The sequence below is a fragment of the Mustela lutreola genome, chromosome 14 (genome assembly GCF_030435805.1).
Source record: "Mustela lutreola isolate mMusLut2 chromosome 14, mMusLut2.pri, whole genome shotgun sequence".
Lineage (NCBI taxonomy): Eukaryota > Metazoa > Chordata > Mammalia > Carnivora > Mustelidae > Mustela > Mustela lutreola.
The window spans coordinates 36,859,225-36,877,140 of record NC_081303.1 but is presented as its reverse complement, the minus strand read 5'-3'; the positions used below and the strand labels follow the sequence as shown (position 1 = coordinate 36,877,140).

General features: G+C 45.2%; 1 protein-coding gene across 3 annotated transcripts in view; it reads left to right on the top strand.

Moving 5' to 3' along the window:
* Window positions 1–10,627: 10,627 nt before the first annotated feature.
* Window positions 10,628–17,916, top strand: part of EPHX1 (epoxide hydrolase 1) — a 34,482-nt gene continuing 27,193 nt past the window's right edge. The window contains exon 1 of one of the 3 annotated variants that reach the window (XM_059145589.1): window positions 10,628–10,723. The gene's annotated coding sequence lies outside the window, so the exon portion shown is untranslated. Of the gene's footprint in view, window positions 10,724–16,946; window positions 17,114–17,916 lie in introns of those variants that run through there. The other 2 variants (XM_059145587.1, XM_059145588.1) reach the window with 2 other exon arrangements.

The following is a 17,916-nucleotide window of genomic DNA, read 5'->3' as shown; positions in this document are numbered from 1 at the left end:
ATATGTTCTCTACTTAACCTCTTGGGGTACCTAGTCTGCCAGCTTTCTGTCTTAAAAATAAAAGGTCTCGTGGCATGTGAGTGGTTCAGTTGGTTAAGTGTCCCACTCTTGATTTCAGCTCAGGTCATGACCTTGGTCGTCGGATTGAGCCCTGCATTTGGCTCCATGCTTAAGATTCTCTCCCTCTCCCTCTACCCCTGTCCCACATGGGTTGCTTGTGCTCGCAAAAAAAAAAAAAAAAAAAAAAAAGCGTGTGTGTGTATAAAGTGTCTTAGGCACAGCTTTAAGTCATTGATAGAGGCAGTGTTGGCAGCATTTTATAGTTGATACCTTCTGTTACCCTTAGGAAACTCTAAGATTAGCAATTGTATGATGCTAAAAGTCTTCAAAGTATTCTAAAACAAATTCAAAATGAGGGAAATATGAAATTAATTGCCCAAGAACAGTAAGAGGTCCTATCCTTTCTGCCTACTGAAAATAAAACTAAAAGCCAAATCCCTATATTCGTTGCACTCCTCCTGTTCATCTTCGTCAAAGATGGCCTTGTGGTAACTTGTCATCATATTCAGAATTACTTCTCTTGGAACAACAGGGAGAACGTTCCTTTTACTGCAGTTGAAATGTATGATAATGTGAGAAGAAAGTCAAAATAATTTCATTCCTCTTTCTTATATTAAAAGCACTAGTTGGGGGGTACTTGGCTGGCTCAGTTGGAGGAATGTGTGGCTCTTGGATTTCAGAGTTGTGAGTTTGCAACTCACGGTGGGGAGAGAGAATAAGCTTTAAAAGCATAGTTGGACTGGTTTGCGATAAGGTGGAGCGGCCACTTGCCGCCGCAGCTCTTCTACCAGCTTCAGCTATGAGTTTGTGGACCTCCAAAAGAAAACAGCAGGTGGATTAGGGAAGAAGATGAGAGCTTGAAGTACTACTGAACCCAGGACGAGTCCACCCTCCCTCAGCGCCCCCGGTATCCCACAGCCTGAACTCAGCACATGGGAAAGCTGGAAGTGAGTATTGGAGTACAGATGGGCATAAGCCCTCTCAGTCTGGCTCAAGGAGTACAAGGGGAACTTCTAATACACCCAAGAGAGTGTAGAAATCTTTTGGTTTTTTTGCTCTTTTGTGTTCTCTTACCATGCTACCACTTTGATCCCCAGCAGTCCCATCATGGTGGTAGCATCCGCTGTCAGCGGTGGTAGCATCCGCTGTCAGCATTGGGAGCCTGTGGGAGCCAAAACGTGGGGAGAGGACCCTTCCTCTCCTGTACAGCTTTGTCTCCAAGAGGGTAGAACCAATCCCCATTGCATTTCTCTCTTTGGCCTCCCTCCACTTGGCCCTGGATGCAGACACAGTGTCAAAGTAGTCTTCTGTCCAGAGAATTAGAAATAGAAGGAACCCAAAAATACCAAAGGGATCACAGAGAGGAAGGAATTTCAGAAAGGGACCTCATTAAGTTGCTGATGAACCCCTGGGTCCACGGCCAAGCTGTACGTATGTGTGGATCTGATCCTTTTCAGTAGACCAAAGACTAATGAAGAGACCACCACCTAGATCCCAGCCTGGCAACTAGGAGGCATTTACATCCTGTAGATCCAGAAAGCGCTGCAGTAGTTTAGAACAGACATCCCAAACTGTTTTCTGAAGGCTGTGAGTCCAGTGTCAGTTTAGCTTTCAAAACCCTTGCCTTGGAACGCCTGGGTGGCTCAGTGGGTTAAAGCCTCTGCCTTCAGCTCGGGTCATGATCCCAGGGTACTGGGATCGAGCCCCACATTGGGTTCTCTGCTCAGCAGGGAGCCTGCTTCCCTCTCTCTCTCTGCCTGCCTCTCTGCCTACTTGTGATCTCTGTTAAATAAATAAAATATTTTTAAAAAACACACACAAAAAACTCTTGCCTGATCTTACACACCTGAAACTCATATAATGTGTTATGTCCATTTTGCCAGAATTTTTAAAAAATAATAAACTTTTGCCTACAACCTAGCCAGGTTGACTGCCTGCTGAAACAAAAACTCAGTATTTTCTAAAAATAAGCTGAGTTTTTAGAAACTCAGTATTGAACTCTTGTTCAAAGAGTTTTGAACTCTTTGGATTTGAACAAGAGTTAGAGTTTAATGACAGTGTTCAAAATGTCAAGGATACAATCCAGAATTGCCTGGCACACCAGGAAATGGGGAAAACCTCAGCTCCTAGAAAAAGACACAGATATCACATGTTGGAATTACTTGACAAAGACGTTAAAGCAACTATTATAAAAGTGCTCCAGCAAATAATCAAGAACTCTCTTGTAGCCAATGGGAGGAAAAAGAACCTCTGCAAGGAAATAGAAGATATATATAAAAAGAACAAAATGGAAATTTTAGAACTGAAATACACAGTAACCAAAATGAAAAACTCCCTGAATAGTGTAGCATAATGGAGGAAACCATGAACTTGAAGATAAACCAAGAGAATTTAATCTGACCAGAGACAAAGGTTGGGAAATGACAAAACAAAACCATGAGCAGAACTTCAGAGATCTGCAGGACAATAATAAAAGGTCTAACATTTGTGCCATCTGAATCCCTGGAGGAGAGGAGAAAGCATAATGCTGGAAAAAAATATTTGAGGAAATACTAGCTAGGAACTACCCAGTTTGGTGAAAAACTTAAACCTTTGGATTCAGGAAACTCACAAGATACCCACACCCAACAGAGTCGTAATGAAAACTGGACAATACTCTTGAAAGCAACCATTGGAAAAGCAATGCATTATGGGAAATAATGATTTGGATGACTGATCTCTCATCAGAAATGGAGGCCAGAAGGAAGGAGCACAACATTTTGAAAAGACTAAAAGGAAAGAACTGACAACCCAGAATTCTATATCCAGTGAAAATGTCCTTCAGGAACTAACTGAAAAGTCACTCTTAGATGAAGAAAAACAAAGAATTCATTCCCAGCAGACCTGGTCTAAAACAAACCACTAAAGGGAGTTCCTCAGACCGAAAGGAGATGACGCCATAACAAAAACAGAAACATTGAGGAAAGAAGGAAGAGCAACGGGAATAGTCATGATCTGGGTTAAAAGAATTAAACAAGACACCAATGGTGTTTTCACTGATGGAATACATAAGACATCAGTAACAAAGGGGGATTGTGGAAACTGTATGATAAAGTTTCTACAGTCCACTCAAAGTGATGAAATCTTGTTTCCAAGTAGACTGAAAAACTACATATGTGTATCCTCATCTCTCAAGCAACCACTAAAATAACTGCAAGTAGTTCTTTTAGTAGATAGATAAATGAAATACTGAAAAAAAAAAAAAAGACCCCAAGAAAGGCAAGAAAGGGTTATCAGGAATAACAACAAAACAGGAAACAAACACAAAACAATAAAATGATAGACCTAAAGGCAAACATATCAATACTTATATTAAGTGCCAATAGTCTATGCACACAGAAATTTAAAAAAAAAAATCAAAAAACAAAACACTAGAACCAACTATATGCCCTTTACTTAACAGTTTATTATAAAATATATAAATCAGGGATGCCTGGGTGACTCAGTGGGTTGAGCCGCTGCCTTCGGCTCCGGTCATGATCTCAGGGTCTTGGGATCGAGTCCCACATCAGGCTCTCTGCTCTGCAGGGAGCCTGCTTCCCTTCCTCTCTCTCTGCCTGCCTCTCTGCCTACTTGTGATCTCTCTCTGTCAAATAAATAAAATCTTTAAAAAATAAAGATATAAATCAGGATTGATCAAATGAAGAAATACAGGATAAGGTCTGGAAAGATATAAAATGTAAGCCTTCCATGACCTTAGGGTTTATTACTCTCCTAGTGTGTTCATGAATGATTACAAGCGCAATCTTTGGCTGTCCATTATGTTCTGTGATGTAACAATGATTGAATCACTGGCCATGCACTAGAACTTGATCTCCAGCCACCCTTACCCTTCCCAGAGGATGGGCTAACCACCCTCCTTAGAGCCCTAATCCTCTAATTACACGGTTGGTCTTTCTGGCATGGCTAACCTCCTTCCTGAGTTACTTCATTAGCATAAACTCAGAGGTGGTCCCAGGGACCCACCATGAATAACAAAGGTACTTCTGTCACTCAGAAGACTGCAAAGATTTAGAGGTTAATTCCTGGGAACCTTGGTTTCCTGGAATAAAGACCAGAAAACTTCTTTACAATAAATCTCAGCTGTAGAACATTCACTGATGTCATACAGGAGACAAACCAGTGCAGTAAGGCAAGAAAAAGAAATAAAAGGCATCCAAATTGAAGAGGAAGAAGTAACTATCTGTAGATAACTTGATTGCCTACATAGAGAATCTTATGGAATCTACAAAAAAAAAAAAAAAAAAAAAAAAAAAACCTGCAGAAACTAATAAGATTGCAGGTTACAAGATTAATATATTTCTATAATATATACAACTTTATATTCCTATATCTATTCCTATATATAGGAATATACTTAGAAGAAACATGGAAATTAAACTGAAAGTACATTTTTAATATCAAAAGATATGTACTGAAAGCTACAAATCATAGCTGAGAGAAATTAAGAAGACTTAAGTGAGTGATCTATTTTATTTACAGCTCAGAAGAATCAGTATATTAAAATGTCATTTTCCCCCGAATTGATGTATAGATTCAATGTATTCCCCAGTTAAAATCCCAGCAGGCTTTTTTGTAGAAATTGGTATTATGATTCTGAAATTCACATGGGAAAGCAAAAGAGCAGGTGGGAATAGCTAAAACATCTTTGCCAAAGGTGTGCCAAAATGTGGAGCTATAACTGCCTTTTTTCATGTCTTGCAAAGCTACCAGCATAAACCGCACCAGCATAAATGAGATCAGTGGAACAGAATACAGTCCAGAAACAGACCCACACATATAAGGATAACTTAAGTTACAAAGATCTAAAAGCAAGTCATGGAGAAAAGACAGTCTGGAGAAAAGACAGTCTGTTTAACGAATGGTGCCGGGATTCAATATTCCTATGGTTTAAAAAATTCAAACATTACCTCTACCTTGCACCATATGCAGATATTAACTTAAAAGATGAACTATGGATCTAAATATAAAACCACAAAACTTTTTTAAGAAGATTATTTATTCTGGAGTGGAGGAGAGAGGGAGAATCCAAGCAGACTCCTCGCTAAGCACAGAGACCAATGCGGGGCTCAATCGGGATCCCCGAGATCATGACCCAAGGCGAAATCAAGAGTTGGATGCTTAACTGACTAAGCCACCCACTCTCCCCTAAACCACAAAATTTATAGAAGAGAAAAGGAGGGAATCTTTGTGACCTCGGTTAGGCAAAGATTTCTTTTTTTTTTTTTTTTTAATATTTTATTTATTTATTTGATAGAGAACACAAGTAGGCAGAGAGGCAGGCAGAGAGAGAGAGAGAGAGAAGCAGGCTCTGCACTGAGCAGAGAGCCCGATGCGGGGCTCGATCCCAGGGTCCTGGGATCATGACCCGGGCCGAAGGCAGAGGCCTTAACCCGCTGAGCCACCCAGGCGCCCCTAGGCAAAGATTTCTTAATCTCTCTGCAATGTATTAAAAAAAAATGGGCTTCAAAATTAAAATCTTCTTTTCTTCCAGAGACACTAAGGCAATGACAAGCCACATATCAAAAGAAATTATTTGTAAAGCATATGTGTGTGTGTATATATATATATATGCACACACACACACATATGTATAAACTCTCATATAAAGGACTCTCAAACCTCCTCCCCCAAAAAAGTAAACAAAAGACCCTTGACTGAGGATGTACATGTGGCCAATAAACCCAAGAAAAGATGTTGAACAGTAAGTATTAGTTGTTAGGAGATGCAATTTAAGATCATGAGATAACACTCCGCAACTATTAGAGTGGCTAAAATTTAAAAGCTTGACTGCAACAAGAGCTGATAAGGACTTGGAGCAACCAGAAATCTCATATACTGCTGGTAGGAACACAAACTGGTATGACCATTTGGAAAACAGGCAGTTTCTTTAAAAATTATACATGAATCTACCATCCACACAAAGACTTGTACATGAATTTTTTTTTTTTTTTTAGATTTTTTTTTTTTAAGGTACTATTTTTAGGGACTCCTGTGTGGCTCAGTCAGTTAAGCCACTGCCTTCAGCTCAGGTCATGATCCCAGGATCCTGGGATGGAGTCCCGCAGAGCAGGGAGCCTGCTTCTCTCTCTGCCTCTGTCTGTCACTCTGCCTGTTTGTGCTGTCTCACTCTCTCTCTCTCTCTCTGACAAATAAATAAATCTTTAATTTTAAAAAAAAGATACTATTTTTAGGGCCCCTGGGTGGCTCAGTAGGTTAAATATCTGCTCAGATCATGATCCCAGGGTCCTGAGATTGAGCCCTGCATCAGGCTCCCTGCTGCAGGGAGGGGATTCTGCTTCTCCCTCTGTCCTTACCCCTGCTTGTGCTCTCTTGCATGCACTGTCTCTCTCAAATAGCAAAAAAATAATTATTTATTTATTTATTTATTTTTAAATAATCTGTACACCCAACCTGGGGCTTGAACTCACAACCCTGAAATCAGGAGTCCCACATTCTACTGAATGAGCCAACCAGGTGCCCCAACTTGTACATGAATGTTAATCCTGGCTTTATCTGTTAATAGCCCCAAAGTGGGAATAACCGAAAGTCCACCAACAAGTCAAGTTTTGGATAAACAAACTGTGGTATATCCATACATAGCAATACCACTCAATGATGAAAAGGAGGAATAATTACCAACACTCACGACAACATCGATGAATCTCGAAATAACCCTGATTTAAAGGAACCGGGTCTATAAGTACATCCTGAATGATTTAATGTAGGTGAACTTCTAGCTGCAAAAACTGCAAAATAACCTAGAGTGACTGCAGGCAGAGGAGTGCTTTCCTTGGGGACCAGGGGCCAGGGAACAGAGGGGATTGCAGTGACACATGAGCACACTTTGCGGGCTATGGATATATTCACAAACTCCATCCTGGTGATGGTTCCATGAGCATTCACATACCTCAAAATAGGAAATTGCACATTCTAAATATTTGCAGCTTATTGTATGCCAATCATACCCCCAGTAGGGTGTTTTGGGGGGGGGGGGAGAAGGAGGAGGGCGGCTGGGTGTCACAGTTGGTTAAGCACCCGACTTGGTTAGAGTTAAGGTCCTGAGATAGAGCCCCGCGGCAGTCTCCACGCTCAGCACAGAGCTCGCTTGTCCCTCTCCTTCTGTTCCTCCCCCTCCTCCTCGCATGCTCCTGCTCCCTCTCAAAGTAAAAATCTTAGTATATGTGCTGCCGAAGTGAGCACTCAAAGTAAAAATCTTAAAAACGAGCGAGAGCGCGCCACCATTCTCTGCAAGCCCCCAGCTGCCAGAGCTGAGTGATTTGCCGCCGGCTCTTCCTGGGCTGCCCCCCCCCCCACCATCCCAGCGCCGCAGGGGTGTCCGAGGCACTTCCCAGCCACCTTCCTCCCATCCCCCTCCCTTCTCCCATTCGTCTTCACTCTTCTTACTCCCACTTGGTGTGCTGTCTGGAGCACTGGAGTTTACACCTTCACACGTGTGTTGTGTGAATTCTGATTTTGCTCATTTTCCTGTTGAGTTGTCATTTCTGTAAGGGTTCTTGGGACTTTGGACAAGGTATTTAACCGGAGCACCTCAATTTCCTCAGCTGTAATTGGCAATAAAAGTAGTATTTACCTCATGGGGCTGTTACAGAGATTAAGTGAGCATTTGGAAAGCACTTTAGACCAGTGCCTGGCTGTTCATTAAAAAAAAATAGGGGTGCTCTGTGGGGCCAGAATATCCTTTGTTGTGTGTGTTGCAACCGTTTTCGCCAAGCCTTGGTGTGTGGGAGATCTGGTTCCTTTCCTGTGGCTGCATCTCAAATGACCACAAGTTCGGTGGCTTGAAACAATACAAACGTATTCTCCACTCTTCTTCACATCCATGCACACACAACTCACACGAACAGGGGAGCCGAAGCCTGTGAGGTCACCCTGGGCCAGTGAGGGATGGGAGCTGTTCCCCCCACTTTTCGTCCCCTGGGTGGAGAACTCTGAGACTCGGAACCTCCTCAGAAGGTTCCAGAGGAGCAAGCACCGGCCGCCCAGAGCAGTGGCCAAGCCGCCCAGAGCAATGGCCAAGTCGAAAACACATCCTCATGGGGCACCTGGTGGAGGCTCAATCAGTTAAGCATCTGACTCTTGATTCCAGCTCAGGGTGTGATCTCAGAGTGGTGGGATTGAATCCCACATCAGACTGGGCATTCGGCAGGGGAGTCTGCTTGAGATTCTCTCTGTCCCTCTCCCTCTGCACCCCCTCAGAAAAGAAAAGGAAATACCTCCTCATATCATCTTTTCCTCTCTTACATTTTCACCTCCTCACCCTTACTCCTGTCCCTGGGGTCACATCCCAAATAAGCTCCTTACATGCAAACCCTTGTCTTACACTCTGCTTTCAGGGGACCCTTGATTCGAGCAGCAACAACAAACAGCTCTTGGAAATGGAGAACGTGATCGCTGGAATGAAAACACAGAAATGTGAAGAGAAAAAAATACAGAAATAGCTCAGAAATTGAAGCCAAGAAGGAAAAAAAAGAGAGAGAGAAAGGATAAGAAAAGCAGCTCAAGATTTGGATAACAGGAATTCCCAAGAAAAGGAAAATGAAGTGGAGGAAATCATCAATAAGATGACCTAAGAAATATTTGCGGAATTAAAGGACATGAGTTTCCAGACTGGAATGGCCCCCCCTTGGTGCCTTGGACAGAGCATAAAAGTCAACCAAGTATGAAAACCAGTGATATTGGAATTTCAGAGTTGTGTGGGTAAAGAAAAGATCCTAGAAGCTTCCTGAGGGAGAAAAACGTTTTTAAAGAGGCTCTGGCATTAGAATGGCTTTGGACTTGGGGCACCTGGCTGGCTCATTTGGAAGAGCATGCGACTCTTGCTCTTGGGGTCCTGAAATTACTTAAGTAAATAAACTTAAAAAAAAAAAAAAAAAAGACGACGACGAATGGCTTTGGACTATGTTAGCGGCAGTCCTAGAAACCAGGAGATCACAGAACAAGGCTATCACACTTCTGAAAGAAAATTCTTTCCATTCTGGAATGTTGCATTAGGTAACAGGAAGCATCATATAAACATGTTTTCCAGACACACTTAGATTATGTTTCCTGAAGTAAACCCCCCAATCTCAGTACCTCGAAAAAAGTTTAATTTTTTGCTCAAATTAGAGGGAGCTGTGGCTCCACAGTTCTGCTCCTACTCACAATCAACGTCTCGATCCTCCAGGATTGAGGAGGAAAGAGCAGAATCTCACAACAGCTCTCGAAGCCTCTGCTCAGATGTCATGTCCTTTTCTGTTGATCAGAGAAGGTGCCATGTCCAAGCCTCGCATCAGTGACCTGAGAATTATATTCATCTGCAGGGAGGCACTAGAGGTCACCAAGCAAAGGGCAGGAATCCCTGAGAACAGTAATCTACACGATGTCTCAAGACTTTACAAGAAGCAATCAGGGATGTGCTCCTCTAAAACCTTAAAGGATGGGGTGCCTGGGTGGCTGAGTGGGTTAAGCCTGTGCCTTCGGCTCAGGTCATGATCTCAGGGTCCTGGGATCGAGTCCCGCATCGGGCTCTCTGCTCGGCAGGGAGCCTGCTTCCTCCTCTCTCTCTGCTTGCTTCTCTGCCTACTTCTGATCTCTGTCAAATAAATAAAATATTTTTAAAAAATTAAAAAAAAAAAAACAGCCCTTAAAGGACTGAGCCACAGAAGAGGGAGAAGGGGGGATACAGGATGCAGACTCCTAACAGGAGACACCGAAAAGATCCCCAGGGTGAGGTGAAGGGCAGCCAGGCAGGGGAGCAACCAGACCAGGCGAGGCAGATCAGCAGTCTCCCAAGGCACTTAAAAAAAAAAAATGAAATAGAAGGAAATCCAGCCTGAATGAATTTACTATTGAGGGGTTGGTGTTGAAGTAGGGGCTGACCCACAGGAAATCACACAAATTTCAAAAAGTGTTAATGTTAAGGGGAAACAAGTTAAACAAGAAAAGAAAATTAATCATAGTTCTAAAGATCAGTGCTGAATTGCCTTCAGAACAATGAAAACAGTGAATAAGGATACCACTAAAATGATTTGGTGGACTTTGGGGAGGATGGGAGTCCAGGGAGTGATGTCAGTTGAAGACAGCTAATCTCCGTATCTTTAGATGTCTTCAGTCTATGGTGCCGGAGATGTGAGTGGGAAAGCAAATGTAAATATACAAATACAGGAAGAATCCTCTAGAAGGGTTAAACCTGGTTTTTACTCTTTCAGGATAATGAGGGCTGGGGGTGGAATGGGGACAAGGCCTGAAATTGCTGTTGTCTTCAACACCTCGCAGACTCAGCTGATGCTTCAAATAACAGATTGAAACAAGAGGTTTAAATAAGAGCGCCTCCCCCCAATCTGTTCAGAATGGGAACAAAATTAATTTCAGTCAAGTAAGGCAGCGAAAAGATGCCGTGTCCAGTGCAGACCCCTAGAGGGCCCAAGAGAGCCTTTCCTGACTTGGAAGTCTGTGTACTCGGGAACTTCACTTCTGTTGACCTCTGATCTTCACACAATTATATCGCTGATCCTTGCTCTTGAAGTCCTGAGAACAGGGTACAGTCAGAGAACCCGGGACACCTGGAAGAAAGTGGTCTGGAGAGTCAGTGTGAAATCGTCTAGAAGAACTTTGGGGATTGGTAAGTAATCCTCTATCCTTCCTCCTTTCTGTGGATGCGGGGAAAATGCTTTGAAGTCCAACAAGTTGCATCTCTCCTCTCTGCATTCTTTCTAAGTGTGAAATCTATAGAAAATCTAAAATCACTTTCTATTAGTAGTAACTCAGTACATAGGATATATTACATATTATTTTGTCATTCCTGATATCCCCTTTGCAAATTGTCTTGTGTGTTATGCATGAGCAAGTTACTAGAAACTGGGGATTCTGTTTGGATTTTATTTATTGGTCGGTTTGTTGGTAACAACAGATGACTAGTAAATATACTTGACTATAAAAATGGTGAGACAACGCAGAGAAGAAACTATTCTATATAATTAATATTCTTACAAAAGTCTTTCTCTCCGGAAGGTTTTGTAAAATACCCATTTGGCATCCCCGCCCTTACGTCTTAATGTCCCAGTGGGTTTATAATCTGTTCATCTTGCAGTAATGTGTAGTGGGCGTTATGCCCTTTGAGAATGTAATTGTCATAAAATGCAGGCAGGATCTGATGCAATCAATAAGCTTTCAATTGGTGCCTGGTAAAGGAATTTATCGGTAAGTATGGGGAGTGTCTGGATAGCAGATTGGGCGGGTCAGGAGCCCTGTGGTGAATGAGAGCCAAGGAAAAGCTCGCGTGAGAAGAGGAACAGCAGTTTGTGGGAAGTGATCCAAGCTTGGAATTGGCAAGAGCACCAGACATGCTTTGGAATCTTCAGGAAAAAGAAATGAATCTGGAGGGTCCAACCTCCAAAAACAGTACTTTTAAGTTAATTTTTATTTTTCTTTATTTTTAAAGATTTTAAGTATTTATTTATTTGAGAGAGAGACAGATACCCAGAGAGAGCATGAGGGTGGGGAACCCAAAGCAGGTCTTGATCCCAGGACCCCAGGACCATGACCTCAGCCAAAGGCAGACACTTAACAGACTGAGTCCCCCGGGCATCCCCAAGCTAATTTTTATTTTTATCCCTGCACATGTTTTGTTGCTGTTTTTTTTTTTTTTTTAATAAAATAATCAGGGCTTGGGATAAAATAGAACAGGCCCCATCATTCATTTTTCTTATTCTACCTTCCAAGGCTTTTAGCATTTACTTCTGTATTTTGAAATTACATACTTAACAATGTGTATTTCCAGGTTTGTCAATTTGGGACATTGTCTATTGATTTTATAGTAGATAAAGTCTTTACACCTTGACCGTTCCCACTGCATCCTCCCAATCTGGCAACAGTAGCTTCTTGTTAAATCAGTAATTCACACAAGCATGAATACTGCTCACTGCAGAGCCAAGCCGTGCACCGTGATTACTTTCTCTTTCCTGAACGACTTTCTGGTTTTCTTGTAATTACTCGATTTTTTCCACTTTGCTTATTTTTCCATGGTCCTTTCTTTAGTTTTTTCCCAAATATGCCCTCAGATCTGACAAGTGTCTATTCATATTATTTTCCCAAAAGTTTAATTCTATCAGTTAATGGGTTAATTCCATCTTTTCCCTGGAGACCTGCCTCCCAGCACCTTGTGTAGCCTGCTACACACTTGTCATTAGGACCAGCAGCATCTCTTTTCTATCAGATCCCCTGCTCCTAGGGACCATATGTTCTCCTTTTGTAATTTTCAACCTTGTTTTGCTGGAGCACATCTGCTAGTTGCATCTCAAGAAAGGGTACATAAGAAGTAAAAATGGATTTTTAGCCCTTGCATGTGTCAACATGTCTCCCATTTGCCCTCATACTTCATTCTAGAATTCTCTATTGTAGATAATTTCCCTCCAACTTTTGAAGTCCTTGCATCACTGTCTTAGTGCATCAGTGTTACTATTAAGAATATTGCTGTTTGGGGCACCTGGGTGGCTCAGGCATTGGGCATCTGACTTCAGCTTGGGTCATGATTCCAGGGTCCTGGGCTCGAGCCCAGCATCGGGTTCCCTGCTCCGAGGGAAGCCTACTTCTCCCTCTCCTACTCCCCCTCTTTGTATTCCCTCTCTCACTGTCTTTCTATCAAATAAATAAAATTTAAAAAAGAAGAAGAAGACGACTACTGTTTGTGTTGACCTCTTTACGTTTTACTTTTTCTCTCTAGGAGTTTCTAGGAGCTTATCTTTTCTTTAATATTCTGAAAGTTAACAGTGACTTGCCTTGGTGTAGTTCTGGCTTTTTATTGTGTCTTTTCAATCTGGAGACTCCTGTCCTTTGGTTTGGGAAATATTCTTGGGTTATTTCTTTAGTTACTTGCTTCTCTCTATATTCTTCTCTCTCTCTCTCTCTCTCTTTTTAAGATTTTATTTATTTGGGAGAGAGAGAGCAAGCGAGAGAGCTAGCCTGAGCAGGGGGATGATGGTGGAGGGGCAGGAGGAGAGGGAGAAGCAGACTCCCCGCAGAGCCTGAGTCGAAGGCAGACATTTAACGACTGAGCCACCCTGGGTTTTTTTTTTTTTTTTTCTCCCCTGCAGGACTCTTATTAATCTGGTGACTTCCCAGATTGGTCTTCTGATTTGTGTTCTGTTTTTCTGGGAGAATCCCTCGACTCTGTGCTGACTTTTCCATGAAAAATTTTATTTCCAACAGTGTTTTCTAACTGTAGGAATGCTTCTTTTGTCTATTGCCTCCTATTCCTGCTTCATAAATACAATTCATTTCTTATCTCTGTAGATATTAGTTTCTTCTGTTGCCTGCGAGCACTTTCTGTACCTTGCCTTTCATGTCAGAGGCGTTCCCCAAGTGTCTGATCTTCTAATATTTAGGACTGAGACAGCTGACACTGAAATCCAGTTGGCAGCTCCAGGAGAGAACCACAGACTGGCCTCAGTGGCGGGCACTCAGACGGGGAGCGAACCGCTCACTTATTCTAGACACAGATCCTCCACTTCCTGCCTGGGGGTTATTACCCTGAGGTGGTGATCTGTGAACCCACAGCAGGAAGGGGCTGAGGAGGGACTCATAGTTCAGCTGGAACACTTCTACTCGATTCTGCGTAAGCGAGTGCCTCTGAGTGGGAAGTCTCTCGGGTCAGTTTCAGAAAATAAACCCCTAACCTGCCGAGTTAGGCAGATCGGAAGGCTTGGAGTAGGAACCAGGGACAGGGAATATAATTTCTTGTACAGACTTTAATCCTTCTAGGGTTCCCCCCCCCCAATTTTTTTTTTAATCACAGTAGAACACATATGACATAAAATTTGCCATCTAAGCCATTTTAAAGATTTATTTATTTATTTTAGAGAGAGCGCAAGTGAGCAAGAGTGCACAGGGGAAGGGCAGCAGGAGAGAGAGAATCTCAAGCAGACCCCCTCTGAGTGCAGAACCCCATATGGGACTCCATCGCACCACCCCGAGATCACGACCTGAGCTGAAACCAAGAGTCAGTCGCCTAACTGACTGAGTCACCCGGCGCCCCTGACCATTTTCAAGTGTGCATTTAAGTGATACTCAGTTGATTCCTGTTGTGGGACAACCATTACCGCTATCCATCTGCAGAACGCCTTTCACCTTACAAAACTGAAACTCTCCTCCTGAAGCAATAGGGCCCCCTGTGGGTAAGTCTTTGCCTTGCATTCTTGCCCTGCAGGGACACTCAGGGTGTCCCCACACCTACCCACAACCCTGCCTTCAAAGGCTCCTGATGCCTTTAGCTCCTAAGATTTTGTTGAGCTATAAGGTGGGTGTTGGCAAACTTTTCCTGGAAAGGGCCAAATCATAAATATTTTAGGCTTTATGGATAACTGCTCATCTCTGCTCTTATAGCCATAGACAATATGCAAACAAGTACAACCTCGTTCAGTAAAACTTGATTTACAAAAGTGAGTTGTAGGTCCTATTCGGCCAGGGCTGTAGTTCTGGTTGTAGAAAGGTTTTTAGCTTTAGTTGCTTAATCAATCACCCTACTTTCCACCTTACAGAAATTTGACATCTCTCCTCTGCTCTTACCTTTTCTCTCATTCACTCTGTCCCTATGGGATATATAGCTTTTTAAAAAATCCCTCTATAGTTATGTTCATGTTGTTTTCAGTAACTGAGATCAATGCATATGTTTGATCCACAATTTTTTAAAATATGTTTTTGTTTGTTTTACTGCAGGGTGGGGGGGCACATGGGGAGGGGCAGAGGGAGAGAGGGTTCTAAGCAGACTCCGTGCTGAGTGAGGAGTCTGACACAGGGGGTCTTTATCTCACGGCCCTGAGATCACGACCTGAGCAGAAACCAAGTGTCGGTTGCTTAACCCAGGTGCCCCTCCGGATCCACAAGTTTTTAAGCTTTTTATTTCAGAATGGTTCCAAGCTTCCAGTAAAGTTGCAAGAAGAGTATAAAGTTGTTACTATTTTGCAACATTTCCCTTATGATTCTCCCTGCATAGACAGACAGATAGAACCATTTCAGACCTGGTGTTCTATTATTCCTTAAATACTTCACTGTATATTTTTCTAAGATCATAAATACTGACTCAGGAGAAATTCAATTCTCAAAATCAAGATATTTAATGTTTATAATCTGTTGTTTTATCTATAGACCTTCCTCAGATGTCCCCAATAAGTCCTTTCTAAAACTGTTCCCAGCCCAGGGCCCCATCCAAATAGAGCATTACAGTAGGTTTTCATGATTCGCTACCCCCTTCAGTGAGAAACAGTTTCTCAGTCTTGTTTTGTGTTTGGTGACGCTGACATTTTTGGAGATACAGGCCATTAGTTTCTAGAATATCACTTTATTTGGTATTGGATGTTTCCTCATGTGTGCATTTTTGACAAAAAGAATCTTGTTTCCTTGGTGGTGAATCAGGAACTGATCTACAAATTTTATTTAAAATCGTCCCTCCCCCAAGTTATTTTTCATCCTTCCTGACATCCCTGGAAACTCTCCAGAAGCTTATCCAGAGCAACAGCCTTTGTTCTGGTTTTTAAAAATACACAATGTATTCTAGAGGTCGCATTATACCCACTCTTTTGCTTCATAGACCTTTGGGTGGCTTTTGACAGAAAGCAGTGGAAATGTGACTGTCTGAACTTTGTCCTGCTGGCTCGGAATCGGGCTTTTTTATTTATGGACCGCCTGTATGCACATTGCACTTTGAAATATCTTGCACTGTCTTAGATTGCATATCCTAATGGTGGATGGGTCATGTACCCAAGGAGGAGAATGTTAGCATACAGGAGTGAGCCCCGAGGTTACGATGTCGCTAATGTTATTTTATACAAAAATACCTGTTTTGCGGAAGTATAATTCACATGCCACACAATCCACCCTCTTAAAGTGTTCAAATCAGTAGTTTTCAGCACAGTCACAGGGTTGTGGCGGTGCCGTCACCACCAGGATCGAATTTTAAAATGTTTTCATCATCACTGCCCTTTTAAGAACAACAGCAAAATCGAGTCCTTTGGTGAAATGGCCAGAGGTTCTGCTTGATAGATTGGAGGAAGGATGGGGGAGGGGAGGATGCAACAGAGGACAAATTTTGAACGAGTATGGAGATGCCCAGGACCGCAGGGTGATGGAAGGCTTTTGCAGGAGGGTGTCGAATGAAGGCTTAGGGGCACTGCACGTCGCATTCAGGAAGGCATCCTGTCCAGGGCTGCGGTACGAGCAAAGGCCCGGAGGCTAAGATGCATCCGCCGGCCAGAAGCAGCCCCTCTCCTCCAAAGGCAGAGTCCCGGGGCCGGGGTGAGGGGCCGGTCCCCAGCATCCCCCCCACCCCCCTGCCCCGCGACAGGCCCTCTGCCAGCTGAGGCCCGAGGGTGCCGGGCGTGGCGACAGCCACCTCCTGGGCGCAGAGGCGAGGCGCTGCGGGGTCGCGAGGAGGGAAGCAGGGCGGTCCACGGGCGGAGGTCTGCGATCAGCGCCCGTGGGACGAGTCAGGGAGCCCACCAGCCCCCTTCGGGTCAGCACCGCAGACTCCAGTCCTCGCTCGGAAGACCTCAGAGCGGCTCCTGCCTCCATCCGAACGACTGAATTTGTTCTAAAGTTGCGCCGCGCTCCTGGCCCTCCAGGTATGCGAGGGGCAGCGGCAGTGAGAGGCCGCAGCGAAGAAACGGGAAGGACGCCTCTGCCCCCGAAGTCAGCCGACCCAGGGGCTGCCCCGAACTTCAAGTCCCTAAACGCCTCGGCTGCGAGTCTGCACTTCGAGGCGCCCTCTTCCCCAGCAGGGGCGCAGCCGCGGGCGGGTGACGCGACCTGCCTGGGCAGCTCCCGGAACAGGGGCGGGGCTGAACCGAGTCCTTCGCAGGCCGTGGGCCCGACCCGGGACCGCCCCTTGGGGGGCCGAGTCTGGGCGGGGTCAGCGCGGGGCCGCCGGAGCCTGCAGAGCGGGGGTCCGAGAGACTGCGCGCCGCCGCCGCCGCCGCCGCCGCGGGAGCCTGGGGGCCTGGGAGGCGACGACCGTAAGGGGGTGCGGGGGGTACGGGCGGGGGTTCGCGCGAGTTCGCAGCTGTGGGTTCGTGCGGGGGGGTGCGAGAGCGCGGGTTGGGGGCGCGGCTACGGGGGGCGAAGGAGGGGAGGATGGTGCAGGGCGCTGTTGCAGGGGGCTGACACCAGGAAAGTGTAGGGGCCCGGTTGCGGGGGTGGGGCGAGGCGGGGCCGCTGTGCGGCTCGAGGGGGTTGCGAGGGCGCCGCCTGGGGGCGCGGTTGCGGGGGGCGAGTGTGGGGCGCGAAGGGTGAAGGGGGCGAGTGTAGGGGCACGGCTGCGGGCGCGGGCGGCAGTGGGACTTGCGAGCAGGTGACTCGCTCACCCCTCAGGGGCCCGCAGCTGCACGAGGACCGAGGGCTTGGCGCGCCCACTCCTCCCCCCTCCGCCCTCCCCTAACCTGGGGCTGCAGGTGCGTGTGGCTCGGGGAAGAGGCCCGGGCAGGCCCTGCGAGCGAGCTCCAGCGGGCGCACGGGGGCGGGGAGGGGGACGGCGGGGGTCCCCAAGCCTCTCACTCCCCGACAGTATTGCTTTCAGTGTGCGTCGCGCCCCCAGTGAAACGCTCTTGTTTGTCGCTGGAGTCCTAAAACCTGTCCCAAACCTCGCAGTTGAAGCGTGCTTTTCTGCCTCCTGGTTTTCCCCTCTCGCCCCTCTCTCTCCGCCCTACCCGCCGCCTAGCTAGGGGGAGGCCTGGGCTTGGAGTCAGAGCTCCAGCAATCCCGCTGAGCTGTTTGACTTCTTTCTCTAAAGCTGCATGGCCCACTTGCCCTCCCGCCTCCCAGGGTATA